Here is a 16610-nt window from a genome sequence, read left to right on the forward strand (position 1 = left end):
CATTCTGAGCTGTTATACATACGGAAACATCTTGTCATTTCAGTGAGAAGTTAATATTAGCAATTATCTTTTCTCTGAAATGCAATTAGATTTCTGTTCCACTGGTTCAGAATAGCATCTTATTAAAAGTGTTTATACAAGGAGCATGCATAAAAAATCATTGATGTTTGAAGATTTTGCTATTTTCCATCTGCAGTCCAAAGCAGGTACAGTTTCCATGTAGAGGCTGTTTGTCACAACCCATAGAGAGAAATCAGAATATTCAGACAATCTGGATCATATTTCTGTATTTATTTCAGTATGACAGCTTTAACAACATGACATGCATGTACAATACACCTGTGAGCAATGGTACAGAGCAATGGTTAACTTGCACTGGTTGAACAAATAAAGTTAAAGTGCCCTATAGTCATGTGAAATGGAGCTTTAAGGGTATGTCAGTGTGTATCAGTGTACTGTATGCCTGAACATATTTTTGTGTGTAGCAAGGTGACAAGGTCACTAATGAATATTTATGTTACACTGATGCATTGGTGTATCTCTACCAGCAAGGACTATCTTTCTCAGAACTACACACACAAACTGAGGTTATGCTCTGCAGTTTCTCTGGGAGGGGCTCTTCTTGAGCTGCAAATTCAAGGACATGTCTGAGTGGGTTGTTGCAGGACAAACGGCCATGAGGGAAAACAAAGACACAGGTTACAAGGCACAGCATTCACCTGATACACCGTACACTGTGGACTCAGCAGTGTTTTGTATAAGCAGTGTAATGGTTTCTGTTCCACCTTTTCCATCACAGATTGGAAGGCTGTGTGTCTAGCTCAGACCCATACAACATTACAGGTATTCAGTGGTGAAATGAAAGTAATTACAGGTACAGTCTGTACTGAATTAAGTACAATTTTGCAATACTTATAGTATATTGTTTCCATTTTGTGCGACTGCTAACACTGCACTACATTTCTGTAAATCCTATTTCTTAAATATTTTGTGAGAGCACCTTTAGACAACCCTTTTCTCCACTCCTGCAGTCAGTAGTTAGTTAAGTTGGTCCCGCATCTGCTTTGAAAGGTTTCTATTTTTAACAAGTCACATGACAGAGAGTACAGTAGTGTGTGACTGCAGTATTACAGTGGCTGTATCCTGTAGCTTAGCAGCAGGCGTGTTGGGAGGGTCATGTCTGCTCCTGTACTGGCTAATGGACAGATGGTGCTGCCTGCCACTCTCAAGGTTGTTTTATAGTGCTGTGATGGCTGTGATTACAGTACAGAAACCAATCAATCTACTGTATGTGAGACATGTGTGCTTGAATAACTCTGTGTTGACCTGCATCTTTATTTCAGTGTCTGGTTATGTTTTTGTTGCATATTTGGCAAAGGTTGGCTATGTTTGGGTCCTAAGTGTTGTTTAAGGAGCCCAACACTGATCTCATCACAGATGCATTTGCACACATGCAAGTTCACACACATTCTCACCCACTCTGTTTCCCACCTCCCTGAACAACTCACACTGAACGCAGCATGCACAGCCATAGCCCTCCACACACATTATAGGTGGCTGCAACAACAGCGATGGATTAAATGCAAGTCCTTTCAGCTCAGTCACCAGTAAGAGCTCTCTCAATTACAAAGAGACCTTTTTTGATAATGATTGTTAATGATATAATGATCATAGTACTGTCTGTACGCTACAGCCAGACCTTTTTTACGATTTGTCATTTTTTTTGTTCCCTTCATAATGCAGATAGACAGATCAACCTTGGTGCTCAATAACACCCTAATCTATCACGCTTTATGACATATGCATCATTAAAAAGATCATCATCTGCACCCTATGCCACCCCTTTTTGTCCCCTCTGCAGAGAGACAAGCTGCAGAGTTATCTAGTGCAACTATTATCTTTTCTCTGCCTTCACTATAAATAAATGTTAAGGCATTGTCCTCCCACAAGGTTACGTTTTAAATGTCAGAGGTCTATCTCTAAGTTTAATTCTCCATTTAGAAAATGCTTCAGTCTGGTGAGAGAGGGCGCCTGTTATCAGCACTTTTTGTTAGCGATGACTTTAAAGCAGAATGAGGGAGGAAGAGAGTAAGAGAGAGAATAAGGCGAGAGGTGGGTTTTTTTCACTCAACTTGTTTTTATGTTGCTCTTCCAGCCGAGCTCGCAGATTGCAGCAAATGTTTTCGATCTCTGGCACTGACCCAATGTACTGAACTATGAGATATTGTAAGCTCAAGGGGGGGAAAATAGAGAAATGTTTATAAGCGCCTCTGACATATCGCCTCACAGTGAAAAACAGCCAAGATAGAGAAAGCTCCAGCACAGATGGATGAGAGAACAGTGGGAAGCCACACATTATATGACTGACTGTTCTGCAGCATTTATTGCATGTCGCTGTATTTGTTTAATTGTCCCCATAATTGATAACTGATCTTTGAGAATTTGATTATGTTATGCAAAACACATTTTTTTGAAGCTTTAAAAGTATTTGTGATTTGTGAAGTTGAGGTTAAGGTTTAAGGGTGTGTGTGTGTGTGTGTGTGTGTGTGTGTGTGTGTGTGTGTGTGTGTGTGTGTGTGTGTGTGTGTGTGTGTGTGTGTGTGTGTGTGTGTGTGTGTGTGTGTGTGTGTGTGTGTGTGTGTGTGTGTGTGTGTGTGTGTGTGTGCATTGGAATCAAAATAGGTAGTAAGGCTTACCTGCATGTATGTGAGAGTTCTACCTTGCTGCTTTTAAGTAAATAAAGCATGTCTACAGTTACATTTCTCAAGGACAATATTCAGGTCAGAAGTATATTTCAAACACAAACAATGAATGTTAAGTGTGGGGTAACAGCAGAACCTGTACCACGTAGTTGATTCCTCGTACTGTAGTTGTACGCTATTTTCAGGAGCTCAGCTCAAATCTAAAGACATGCACCCGCTTTACAAGTTAAGAAACATGGAAATGAAAACATTTTGGGTTTTTCTTGTTTATTTATTCATGTTTTCCAATTGATATTTCAGAACAGGCTTTGACAAACTGTTAGGACATTTTACATCCCACCAGTAACATATTACACTCACTGGGCCAATGGGAGTGCAGCATCTACAGGTCACACAATAACTTCTGTCACATCTTAGACTGGCAGGATACTTGTTGCGTCTGTCTGTCTGTCTGTCTGTCTGTCTGTCTGTCTGTCTGTCTGTCTGTCTGTCTGTCTGTCTGTCTGGTCTGTCTGTCTGTCTGTCTGTCTGTCTGTCTGTCTGTCTGTCTGTCTGTCTGTCTGTCTGTCTGTCTGTCTGTCTGTCTGTCTGTTGTCCCTTTGTCTGTCGGGGGGGGTTGCTGTTCTTTTAAGACTCTCTTCAGCTCACTGATGTAAGATGACGGCCTGTGGTGTGTGCTGCTTTGTGCAGTAGCTCTGCTGAACAGAGCGGCATGCTGCGAGGCCCATCTGCTCTCTGGCACTGGGTGAGAGGGGAGACGAATAGTGCGAGGGGGGGGCGGGGTGAATAAGGAGGGCTCAGGTTAGATCTCCCTCTGATTCTCAACATCTCTGTCGCAATACCTGCCTGTCAGGCTTTCCGGCTGTCTGTCTCTGCTTTTTAGTCTTTTGTGTGCAATGATTCATATTGGTCTGGAGTCGAAATGGAAGCAATCGAAGTTTGCACACATATATCAACTCAAAATGTATTAAAGCCCCAAATCACAACAAAGGGCTATAAATACACAAGACTTTATGAGCGATAACATTAGTGACATTAGATCAAAGCATATGTATGCTAAACCAGACAGAAATGATTCTATTGGATGTATACAAGGTGATCAAAACTAGGTGATCAGGTAGACGGATGAGAAGAGGTGTGTTTTGAGTCTGCTTTTGAATGAATCAACTGAAATTGCTTGTCTGATCTGAGTGGGAAGAAGATTCCAAAGAAGTGGTGCTCTGAAGGAAAAAGCTATACCGTTGTTTTGTTAATTCTGAGGATGGAAAGGTGACCGGCGTTATGGGCTCGTGGTAACATGGTATACATGCGCAGGGTTATTAATGATGACAGATATGGAGGAGCGAGTCCATGTATGATTTTATATGTTAATAGGCAAATCTTAAAGTCTGCTCTTGTGGGAATTGGGAGCCAGTGCTGTGAGATGAGAGCAGGGGTTATGTGATCAAATGTTTCTGGTTCAGATTAATATTCTGGCAGTGGTGTTTTGAACAAGTTGTATTTTCGCAGTTGTTGTTTTGGGTAGCCTGGAGAAAAGTGATTTGCAGTAGTCCAACCGGGATGAGACAAAAGCACGGACTATAGTTTCTGCATCGGATATGGAGAGGGTGGGACGCATCTTGACTATATTCTGAAGATGAAAGAATGCTGTTTTGTTTTTTTTTGCGTTGATGTGATATTTCAATGACAGATTATCCAATATAACCCCCTGATTTTTGGTTATTGGACTTTGTTTGATGGTGGAACCGGCTATGTTAAGGCTGAGGTCGCAGAATTTATACTTATATCTTTTGGACCAAGAATTTACATTTCAGTTTTTTGTGTTCAGTTGGAGGAAGTTCGATGACATTCATATTTTGTTTTCTTTGATGCAATTGTCTAGTTGGGTCAGTTGATGAGAGTTCTCGGACTTTTACAAATTGGTGATATTTCTCTCCCCCTCTTGTAAAATAACCGATATAGTATTGTTTGTCAAATCTAACACTATTTCAGCAAACACCAAAATAAGTAACTGGAAACATGTTTGAAAAAGGAACTACAAAGTAGCAAACAGGTTTCTCCATGTGTTCTGAAGTGAAACCAATACGTGTGCCATCGGGTCCAATTTTGGGATCAATGTTTGCGTTAACAATGATATCGTTGGTTTAAAACAAATGTATTTTACTCCGCCAGAAACGTTGCGCAGAGAATAAAAAGGGGGAGAATGTCAATGTATGGTAATATCATAGAAACCCATGCTGTGGTGGTTCTGCTGGGAGGAACTGTATTGGCAATGATGACATTTAAAAGCTTCTAATTTATTTGGCAAGTAAATGTAATGTCAATTAAAAAAAACAATGTGATAAAGATATTAGCACTACTAAAATGTCATTCTGTTACCCGACCATTTGATTATTCCTCGAAAAAGTCTTAGCTTGATATAAGGTTAATGTGACTAAAGAGACTACAGGGTACCTTTAGCTAAAGTAGCTGCTACATACATAGCTGATGTAACGCTCCTCAAAAGAGAAAAGGTACATGCTATTTCTGACTTCACTTAAAGTGTGTTGTTCCGCGGCAATTTAGTTCTGTATGTTATCAACCTTGAGCACAAAATGGTATCTTCAAGGAGATAATCAAGACTACAAAACAAATCTACATGATTGCTTTCAGGTAACCAGAGCTCCAAGTTGTTTTGCCTTTATTTCACAAAGAACATGCAAATAAAAAGATGTGCTGGATGAAGTACTTTGCACCATAACATCCTTATGTAAACCTCTCATTAAATGAAATGTGGATTAGGTGTGATCCTGGCATCAGGAGCAGTCAGCTGGTCGTGGTGTTGGCTCATAATAATTAAGGCAGTGTATTGTAATGGGGATCACAGGCACTCGTTGGGCAGAATACCCTGCTGTCACTTGTGGTCATTCTTTGAAATTAGACTGTCTTTCATGAGTAATTCTGCAAAATAAATCCTTTTTAAGGCACATACAGTACTACCACCACGTCTCAGATGTTGTTTTTCTAGTTTTCTTAGAAGATACAAAGCCCAGGTTAATGCTGGCGGATATCTGCTCCATAGGACTGACATGACATGAGTTATTGTATTAAAAAGACAGTTCAGGTAAAAGCCTGCCACCACTTCACAGCTGTCCCCATTTGTCAGTCACACCTAAATCATGTGAAAAAAGAGCTGTGGGGTTCATCCTGTCCCTGTGGTGAGGAGTAATTGCTGTGGAGAGTGGCTGAGTAGCCCCGGGGTTGGAAGAGGTTTCCTCGAGAAGCTCTAAGCACGTCAGCCAGTCAACCAGAGGACCCGGGTCTCCAGCCTCTGGTTCCCTGAATCATCCAGTGAATCAGCCCTTCCTTGGGCCCGCCAGAGGCTGTGTTATCATTCTACATCGGTCACTTACCTACACTGATCTCTTGCTTTAACCTGCTGGCTGCCACATGTAATGAGATCAAGCTGAAAGCACTAATGGCAGATCTCCCAGACTGCTTATGCTGTGTGTGTGTGTGTGTGTGTGTGTGTGTGTGTGTGTGTGTGTGTGTGTGTGTGTGTGTGTGTGTGTGTGTGTGTGTGTGTGTGTGTGTGTGTGTGTGTGTGTGTGTGTAAATGTTTGGACTGAAGCCCTGATTCTGTCAGGACGAGGGCAAGTTTACATGCTTTTCAATCTGCAGTGAGACTGTAATATAATGTTTAGCTCTTACAGCTTCTGGGGTCACCCTTAATAAGCTTATCCACTAAGCCAATAAGAGATTCAAGGAAAGCGATGTCCTGATTGTCAGATAAGATGCTAAATCCAATCTGATGGGGGCCTTGGTTGTGGTGATGATAATTGTTGCTGTCACGGTGGCGGTTTATAGCACTGGATCTAATCAAATCCAATCATGACGGCTTGTTTTGTGGTCTTTGTGTCTTTGTGACACACAAGCCAGCAATCCGTAAACACTTAAATGCATCTGGGGGCTTGACAAGACTGCGTTTAATTAGTGTTTAAATGTGTCTTTACAGCATTATATGATAATTAAATGGTTACACAGTAAAAGTGTGCAGCCATACAACTTGTAACTATGGCAACATGCCGGATTTAGATTCACTGCTGACCCCTTAACCTCTGCACAACATCACCATGCACTTTGTGCTTTTATGTAAGTGTGTCTCTAATACCAGCTGGATGAGCACGTTGATGGAAAAGCAGCAGTTTCTGACAAGAAGTGATGCTGAAGTTCCTCTTAGCTTAATATACTCGTATCATTTTTTTCTGTAGCAGCCCCCACCCACAACTTTAACTACATACCTTCACCAGCTCTGTGCGTCTCCTACTGATGACTTGTGTGTTTATCATGTTCCCCACCACCAACCACTCTTCATTAGACCCTGATGCTGTTTTTTTTTATCTCTCTGCCCGCTTTCCCTGCGTTCAGAAAGCTTTCCTTTTGAGGTGTCACTTTTCTCTAACGGAGGACAGCCGTGTGTGTGTGTGGGGGGGGCTGGACTACCCGCTTGCATGGTTGTTAAACAGTCGATGAAGACTCTGTAGCGACTTTAGGGAACCAGAGCAATGAAGTGAAAGGCAGACAGCATCTGCTCTCACCAGTCACTGTCCAACCTGACACTGGCTCACACTCTTGACAACCCCTCGCCGTCAATTTGTGAAAAATGAAGTGGCTGCACTCTTAAACCAAAGTGTCGCGCCACCCTAAGCCCTGGCCCATCCAAACTGTCAGTAAGAATTAGGCAGTGTGCCCGAGGTGTTTGAAGACATTTTTATCACAACTGTCCCAGTACCAGGCAGACAACTCGTGCAGCATTCATACTTTCATCGTACCCAATCCGCTGACATTTTTCAGGCCCACTCATGAACGAATATCAACTGTCAGGGCCTGAAAACCTATGAACGTCATGCAGAAGATTAATTGTCATGATGTTGGTAACCCTGTGGTCTGCTAAAGTGTCCAATAGTGGATACTAATGGATACTGCCAACCTCAAGGCAAACTGCCCTGACATTTTGAACATAATATTTCCCAAACTAATCTAACGAGACAAAACAATTGAGCAAATACTTTCTCTCCACAAGACGAAAATGTTCCATTTGAGTTACCTCTGACACAACATTCCATCTTTACCCATTGAACACAAGATAGGGAAAGTGGAAGGTAAAATGTTGGTTAAGGAATCCTTTTACTACAGTATTTTCACCAGGGCTGCTTGATGACGATGATTCAAAGCATCAGTCAAGAAGAACTGAAGTAAAAAGTAATAATGATTGAACTTTGACCAGGATGTTGTTTAGAAGTCTGACAGATGATCGAAGACACTGTGGAAGTGTAGCGTGGGGCTGCAGTTTGACTGGGCAGCAGCCATGAAAAATCATAAACTGAATTGGAAAAAAAAATGTGATCTGAAAGCACAGTACCCCATTGAACAATCTTCCCACTAACCTGTGGATAAAGCATCTAAATAAGGGACCTTTGCTGTGACTCTTCAATTCAACAACTTTATTTCATGCTGTGTTTGAGAATTACAGCTTGCAGTGCTGCTAGTGTAGAATTTTGCAGTGTAGTGTGTTGGCCTTAATGGTAAATAATATGAGCATTTTGGTCAAGTGTAAACTCACTATATAAAGGACCACCCGGGATGTAGCCACACAATGAAAATACACACTCACACACACTGTGTTGCTGCACTTAAATGGGCTTTAATAAGGTGTATAATTGCCAGTACCACTTTTCCTGCTGCTCTTTGATGCAGCCTGCACATTACAGAAACAGTTGCTCTTTAAATATCCATTAAGCATATAGTGGATTTTAAGCTAAGCCTAGATACATTGAACAGTGGTCTATAGTTAATCAGCTGTGGATGGTAGGTGGGTGGTGAGAGCTCTTCAGACATCCGTTTTCTCCTGCTGGTCCTCCTCCTCCTCTTCCTCCTCTTCGCTGTCTTGCCTTTGCTACACTGTGTTGCCCCCTGTAAAAGAGGAGGTCAGGGAGCAGGTGCAGGCTGGGAAAGTGGATTATTTATAGGGGCACCACCAAAGGCTCATGAAGGGAAATATTACCATATGGTGGCAACACTGACTGTTAAAGTATCTCCAGCTTAAGAAAGGCTGGTATTTACCCAGGGTGTGCCCCACACAACTATTTTGTTTGAATCCTGCCCCGGCCGTGACCTCCTGCCGACCTGCCCCCCCCCACCCCCCTGACTATGCCTGAGTGTTGACTAAGATGTGACACACCTTGCTTTTTCAGAAAATGTAATTACAACAGGGGGCCTGCCATGATCTTTCCTTCTTTTTTCAATGTTCTCCATATTCCCAAATGTAGTTTCAGGACGGATTGAGTCTTCTTGTTGGTAAGATTTGCCGAGAGGGACGGCCTCCCCAGGCAGCTTCTCAAACCAGGGAACATATGTTCTTAATTTGAATGCAGTGCTCCACCATTATTACAACATTTCCTCATTTGTGTTTTGTTGACAATGGAGAAGTGCAGAGTGAAATAAACATTAGTAGTAAGAATTAAAAAGTGCTTCAGACAACACACACTTACTCAACAGTGAGTCTCAAAGGATTGTGTTACCACAGTTATACAAGCACTTGAATCTAAAATGGCAAACGTAATAAGTGATTTAAGCCAACAGAGGGTTTGAAAAATAGTATTATCCTACTTGGAGCATATCCAGATATTACTAGTGGAATTTTAATGAAGAGTTCTGGGGCATTAATACAGTGTAAAGCAAACATAAAAGCAACTTAATGAGCTATTACTCTCCCTTCCTCCTTTTTTTTAATGTCTACTGTATTCTGCTCCAGTTTCACTGAATGTAGCTCATGTTTGACTGCAGTTACAAATCTACGGCTAATATCCTCTTTTCATTATGAAACATTATACCTCTTTTAATTGTATATTAGGCTCCTTAAGTCTTGATGTGCATTAGTAAGGACATGTGTCATTGTGGTGATAGTGTGAATACTGTAGATTGATTTGGAAATTGGATTTGGAGTTATGGCCTGGGATGAAGTTGTGAAAACCTTCTTGTGGGAAATAGGCAAGGAGAGGAACAGCTGTTCAGCTTGTGTGTAGGATGATGAGAATAATATCAATAATATCCCTGCTATGTCACTTAAAAAAAAACCTGAACCCTACATTGTCCTGTGTACCATCAACTGACAGAATGGCCTTATGGGCACCAGAGAAGGCACATGTGTCAGCCTAAATAATGTGTTCTGTTTCTGTTTGTTTCCATTTAATGATCAGATTCAGAGGCTTTTATTAAAGGTCCCCTGGTATGCATAATGCACTTGCTGTCTTTTATACATAAATATGTGTCCCCGGTGTGTAAGGAGACTCACAAAGTGTCCGAAAATACAACCCTCTCTCTTTTCCTCCTTACCCACATCGCTATAAACGGGGGTACAAACGAGCTGATCCAGATTTGCTTCGGTAATGACATTATATTGGAAATGTGGGCTGGCTTTACATTGAACTCCTGGCAACGTCCCACCCACCTGACAGAAGCCAACCTATCGTACCCCATATACAGTCGGAGCTGAGTCCCCTCCGCAGCACCTCTGTGTGTCTGTGTGTTCAGCAGGATGTCCGCAGGAGGGACTTAGAGTTGTTGTTTATATAATACATATAATGTCTCTGTTCTAGTGGTAAACACTGAGAAGTGTTTCAGAAATAATGCTGGATGTGGTTTGGAACATAATATGGGGTTTAATCACGGCAGCGTTTAGCTGAGTTTCTCTGTTAGAAACTTCTCTCTTCAGACAGAGAGCTGCATGCACTCCAAAGGGGCGTGGCCAGCTTCAGCTCAGCTCACATTTAAAGCGACAGTCACAGAATCAGCACTTCAGGAACAGGGCTGAAATAGAGGGGGATTAGGCATGCTACAATGGGGGATCTGTTTGGTATTTGGAGCAAAACACTTCACAGACATGTTTTGCATAGATATGGCCCTACAATAAATTGTTCGAATATAGCATAATAGGAGACTTCTAAGTGCTAAACATTTTCTGTAATCTCAACATTGATTTAATGATTGCTTTTAATACATTTATAACAGTGATCAGCATTTGTTTAAACCTTTTCTCAAATTAGTGCTTTTTTATTTCAGTAGAGTACTTTTACTCCTCTGTTTCATCCTCCTCTCCACCCCCCTGCTGCTCTAAACTGGCACTGAAATAACACTGTCTTGTCCATTTTCCTTTCTTTTTTCCAACCAAAACCACTTAAACGCATGACAAGTCCTATTTATGACTCCCACACTTGGAAGTAGGAGCTGATGATGAGTACTTGAAGTCAGCATGAGTGGTCCTTCATCATGCTGAGAATGAGAGCAAGGCTTAATGGCTTCAGGGGGGAGGAAGATTTTCTGAAAGCTTATATTTACATGTGTTGAGTCATTGCTGAAAAGTTCTTATCTCTTTTCATCGGATTCCTCAACACGGGTGAAAAGAAAATCCATCTCCCTTCATTCCCTTCCGCCTCATTTCCCTGCTTTGATAACAGAGTAGACCATAGTCATTTGTCCTATAGGAGTGTCATTATTTCCAGTGAATTGTCTCTGATTTCTTGATTACTCTCAGTCCACTGGTGGTGCAACTTAACTTAGCTCCATGAAATTGAGTGTAATAATGGAGGATAATGTTCACAGGATCTCTGACATGCTGCTTCTGATAAGGGCACTCTCATGCCTATTGTATAATTACTACATGCCATCTCCCGGCTAATTGTCTGTAATGTCATGCTTAGTTACCCTATCATCTGACAACAGGTCACCAATTCTGAACCAGATGCAGATAATGTGCCTGACTACCAGCTGCCAGACTACAATCATGTTTCTATGCTGGTGTTTAATGAAAAAGTGAAAGGGTTTATCATTTTCACCGCTTACATAAACTGAACATCTGCTCAGTCCCGACTGCTTTGATAAAGGTAAAAATATCTATTAATATTTATGTCGAAATCAGGACGGTAGCCTTCCAGTCAGGATGTTTATACATTTCAGGCTCAGGCTGAAGTAGAGTTAACTCTCTCTCACACATCCATTTACACACACATTCTTTATAAATGGATAAATAGAGGTGGAGAGAAAGCAAACATCTTCAGAGGAGAGCTGCCTGGTTCACTCATTCCACTTTACTGCTTCTACTTTAAATTGAGTTATCAACTCTAGAGCAATAGCTGAGAGGAGCAAACACCAAAGGGTGGAGTTTTACATAAAGTGTGCATGGGAAAACAGAAGGCTGTGCTGGAGATGCATCTTGCATACAGAGTTGGTATTGGTTTAATATTGGACTGTTTATGATGTAGGCCTTTGATGAAAGGGGTCTGAGTGTATTGTAAACTCACCAGGTCATTCTATCATGTAAACTAAGATTTCTATCATGCAAACACAACATGTATTCTTTTAAAGTAAATGAATGCCTCGATTTGACATAATTAGCTCCCACCTGAAAATGTCAAGAAGATTGTTTATGTGTCAAACATCACAGGTACTTTAAATCTTTACATCAGTAGTGCTCAATGAAGCCCAAACACGGATTTGAGGATTGATGTGATCGAAACACAAATAAAGTGTAATCTTGACATTGACACATTGCCCTGTTTTTCACTCTTGACTGATGGCCAGGGAACCATGGCAACAGCAGCATGGACATAAAGAACAGAGCCTGTTGTTTTCTCTGTTTACTGTTCCCTGACAATTTCATGGTAGGTCAGCACAAGCTGTTTGGATGCAGAGTTAAATCAGAGATAAGAGCCTAACATCTGTCAGATAACAGCAGGACTCATTCTTTCCAATTCATTTCATTACATGCACTCAAAATGCACCCTGCAGCAAGTCCCAATTATTCAATTTTGTACTGCTCATCACACCTTCTTGGTGTCTCTGTGAACTCTCTGTTTCACTTCCACTTTAATCCAGACAGATCTTAAGTGACAAGGGGGATAACACTTCCTGTCCCCTGACCTTGAGCTCAGCTGCTGCCTCTGCTGCTCTTTCATCAGATCTGTTTGAATACTCTCTCTTAACCTGCACACGGGCAGGGATTTAAGGTTAAAAAGAGGTATTGATCCTGTAACCTTACAGGCCACTGGATAGGGAGGAGTAGAGCTACAGATAAAAGGTACAATGTACTGTACATATCTTATGTTCACTGAAGGAGAGTGGTAAAGTGTTGCACACACTGAAAACAGATGTAAAGATATGTATTCTGTGAGTCCAAACACTAGCTGTTTCCCTGTTGCATACTCACATTCACACACAGCAGAGTGTCAAAGGAAGCACAGATGAGCAGATGGAGAGGGTTTCTCTGAGAAACCCGCAAGGGAGGCGAGACTCCATCCCCCTCTCCCCGTCCTCTTGACAGTGCCAGCTCTTTACCACTGCGGGATGAGGAGGTGGCAGTCTCAGCGTGGTTTTCCAGTCCCCTTGGGGCAGGGATGGAGAAATAGCCATCTGTGATTTACCAAGACTGTAAGCCTCGTCTGCCAGGGGCAAGAAGGAGAAACGTTAATTCTTCCTGAAAACACATATCATTTAAAAGCATTCCAAATCTCTGCAAGATAATACCGTGATTAGGCATCTATTTGCATCTGTGTTATTATCTTCTGAGAAGTACAGGGCAATTTTCTTGCAAGAACTTATTTTCACTTTAAATTGCCTTTTTATTTAAAAGTTTCAGCTGACAGAATGCTTCGTCAGTGATCTAAAGCTGATGATATGAACTCACCATGTGAAACACCATGATAGGATTTCCTGGAACAAACACATCAAGTCTAGACCATGTGTCCTCCAAGGTATAGCGCTATCCTGGCTGCCGGTATACATGGGATAAAAAAGAAAGGTCCAGCCTCTCTCTCTCTTTCTCGTCCCGTCTTTGTCTGGTTTTTCTATTTGAGTAAACTGGACTGAAGTTGTGTGGCATGCTGGGTTACTTTTGTGGTGTGCTGGCACCCTCTGCTGCTAGCTTAGGAGAATGCTTTGGAACCTCTTTATAGAGGAATCTTATTTAAGGTTTTATAGACCTGGACTGTGGTATTTTTTTTGTCTTGCATTGGATCCCCTCTTCCCCCCTAATTGGCTGCGGTGTACCTTAGCAGGATTTGTTCCAAGGGGCAAAGGCAGTGTGTGTGACTACAGAAAGGGTTAGAAAGGGACAATTGGCATGTTCAGTCATTTTGAGAAATGTACCAATATTACCCACAAAAGGTTAATGTTTAAAGGCCATGTCTAGAACAAAGCAGCCTTTTTTAAAGTACACACCTCTGGGTTTTAGCCCTGTGGATTTCCGTGTGCTTCATTAAATGAAGGCACAGTGGCACACATACTGTATGCTGAAAGTCACACACACATATCCTGTCTCTCTTGCTCTCTTATTACTGTCTATCTCGGAGCCAATTTTCTGTAATGTTCTGTGATGCAGGAGAGCTGGTTGGCCATAATGAAGGTAAAATAAGTAGAGCTTATTATACAGTGGCACATTGGGACTATGCAGGGCTCCCTCCATACAACCGCACACACAACAGTCATTTCTCCAGCAAAAATATGCCACTCTGCAGGGATCAGCATGCAGGGACGCGGGCTTGTTAGTGGAGACGGCTGAAGCACCATGCGGACTATGCTGGTGTAGCCGAGGCTCTTCTTTATAAAGCACATATCTCATGTATCTGAATGTCGCACTTCAGAGCTAACTGGGTATAATGAGCAAAAACATGTTGCAGAAGAAAATTCTATTCTTTTGATTGTCAACAGTTGCACATATCTTATAGTGGTGTCAGGAGGGGGGCACATCTTTAAAAATAAGTCATTAAAATCAGTGACATGGTTTTAATGTGATGAAAAGGTTTGACTTGTGTATTAGGTGTATTATATGCTTTAAAATGCTGTACATTACATAAGATGGTATGAAGAAGACCATATCATTTCTGAATGAAAGTGCTGTACAATTCACTTTTAGGTTTAAAGGTTTCAGTAACTTTGCAAAACATTATCCCTGCAGAAGTTACTGATATTATTGATTTCAGCAATTTAAGCTTTACTACTGTAACTCGTCTGGTTAGTATTTCATGTTTGGGCATACAGTTGTAGAGAGGACTTACTAAACTGGGATAAACAGCTCCGGGAAAGAAAAAAATAAGAGACCACTCCACATGTTTCTTAAAGCTTTATCTTAACATGTATGGCAGCCATTCCAGTGTCTGTTAAATTCCAACACAGAGAAACATTGTCAGTTCATACAATACAATACAAAAAAATAATTTAACTCCAAGACATATCCTTAAATAATAAAGCAAGAGAAAATGATAATGCTGCAGTGTTCTCTTATTTTTTTTCCCAGGCTGTTTATAAATGTATTACACCTTTACCTATGTATTCCACCAGGGCTGAAAGCAATCACTTGAGTTGTCCCTAAAGGCAACTGTTTGCAGCATTTAAACACAACCAAAAATAGGACTACAACACAAACAAAAATAAGGCATCCAGTAAGAGAGATTAACAGTACATAACTTAAAAACATAATAAGGCCTATTTGTACCATATCACATTGTAAGCTATTAAATATTTTGCTTTTGAATGGGATACATAGTCTGCAATCTATTTGTTTTTTAAATGATATTAAAACAACAATCATTGTTTTTGCAATGTTGTATAATGACACAGAAAATGATCATATTTTCATCACTTCCACCTAGTCAAAGTCAATGCTGTCCAATGCAATTGTAACTCAGTGGTAATTACAATTTTGATATAAAATATGAGTTTTATATGTATTTTTATTAGGAAAATAAAAACAATCTAAAAAGGTAATGTGATGGCTTAGCTGCACAAACACGGATGTATAATGTCTATATTTTTTTATAAAGCAACTGAACTATACACTTTTAGTCTTGATGTGTTTCATTGTTGAACATTTACTCACTACTCTGCTTCCTAGTAGTACGTTTCATTCAGTCATTTACTGGTACAGTGTGGTGTTAGAACCATGATACATAATGTGATTCAATATATAACACACCATCTTCGCATTAAGGGTTAAGAGCAACCATCATTATTTTTGAAATACAGATCCAGCTTTGCACAGAAGGTGAGATTCACACAGATCAATATAGCACCTCTAATAGGATCTACCTTTATTCCCTTTAACTGTGCTTTACATCACTTTGATAGCCCCCCTCCCAAGCCGCCGTTAACCTTGATTCAAGTGTCTTTAGCTCACTGCTGTCCCTCAGTGTTGACCCCCTAAGAGATGTGATGAAGGTGGCTGCTTTGATGCCTTTATGCAGCATCTGCTGCTTCTCCGACTCGCCTCCAGCTATACTATACACTCACTCACCAGACTGTCAGAGGAAATGGTGGAGAGAAACCAGCCGAGCAGCGGGGAGGGTGTGATGTTCGTCAGGGAGCATGTACAGCACACACGTATGCATTTGTGTGTGTTGTGATGCTTTGTTGTTTCCTGGAAGAGAGCAGCGTAAGAGTCGGATGTGATTCATAGGCCGCAGCCCCATCCCCACCCCCCTGCCCTGATAGATTTTCCCGTGTCAATGCTACACATGTAGTTCACAGGTTACGATCAATAATTTGTACTCTCCACCCCTCTCAAAGAGATGTAGCCCAGCCACCACACATCCACTGTAATGGTTTTTGCTAAGGAGCATGGGTAATGGAATGCAGTCTATTTTTCAGGCATGTTTCAACGTTTTAATGGTGCCGCTTGGACATAAGAGCCCCGGTGTGGATTGTGGTAATAGGCCTCCTCTCCGTACTCTGACATTGTGAGCGTTACAGCTCGGAGGTCATTATCCTCTGCCCCCATGCTGACTTATCTTGTGACAAATAAGACTGAGAGGTTCGCAATGGGTCATGTTGCCTGTACGTACAAAGAAAATAATCAGAACTGAGAAAAAGGTCACTCGT

At 41.3% G+C, this 16610-nt stretch overlaps 1 protein-coding gene across 5 annotated transcripts in view; it reads left to right on the plus strand.

Moving 5' to 3' along the window:
• Positions 1–16610, plus strand: part of auts2a (activator of transcription and developmental regulator AUTS2 a) — a 306284-nt gene that overhangs the window by 66343 nt on the left and 223331 nt on the right. The gene's annotated exons all lie outside the window — the stretch shown is intronic.

Source organism: Eleginops maclovinus, chromosome 11 (assembly GCF_036324505.1).
Source record: "Eleginops maclovinus isolate JMC-PN-2008 ecotype Puerto Natales chromosome 11, JC_Emac_rtc_rv5, whole genome shotgun sequence".
Classification (NCBI taxonomy): domain Eukaryota; kingdom Metazoa; phylum Chordata; class Actinopteri; order Perciformes; family Eleginopidae; genus Eleginops; species Eleginops maclovinus.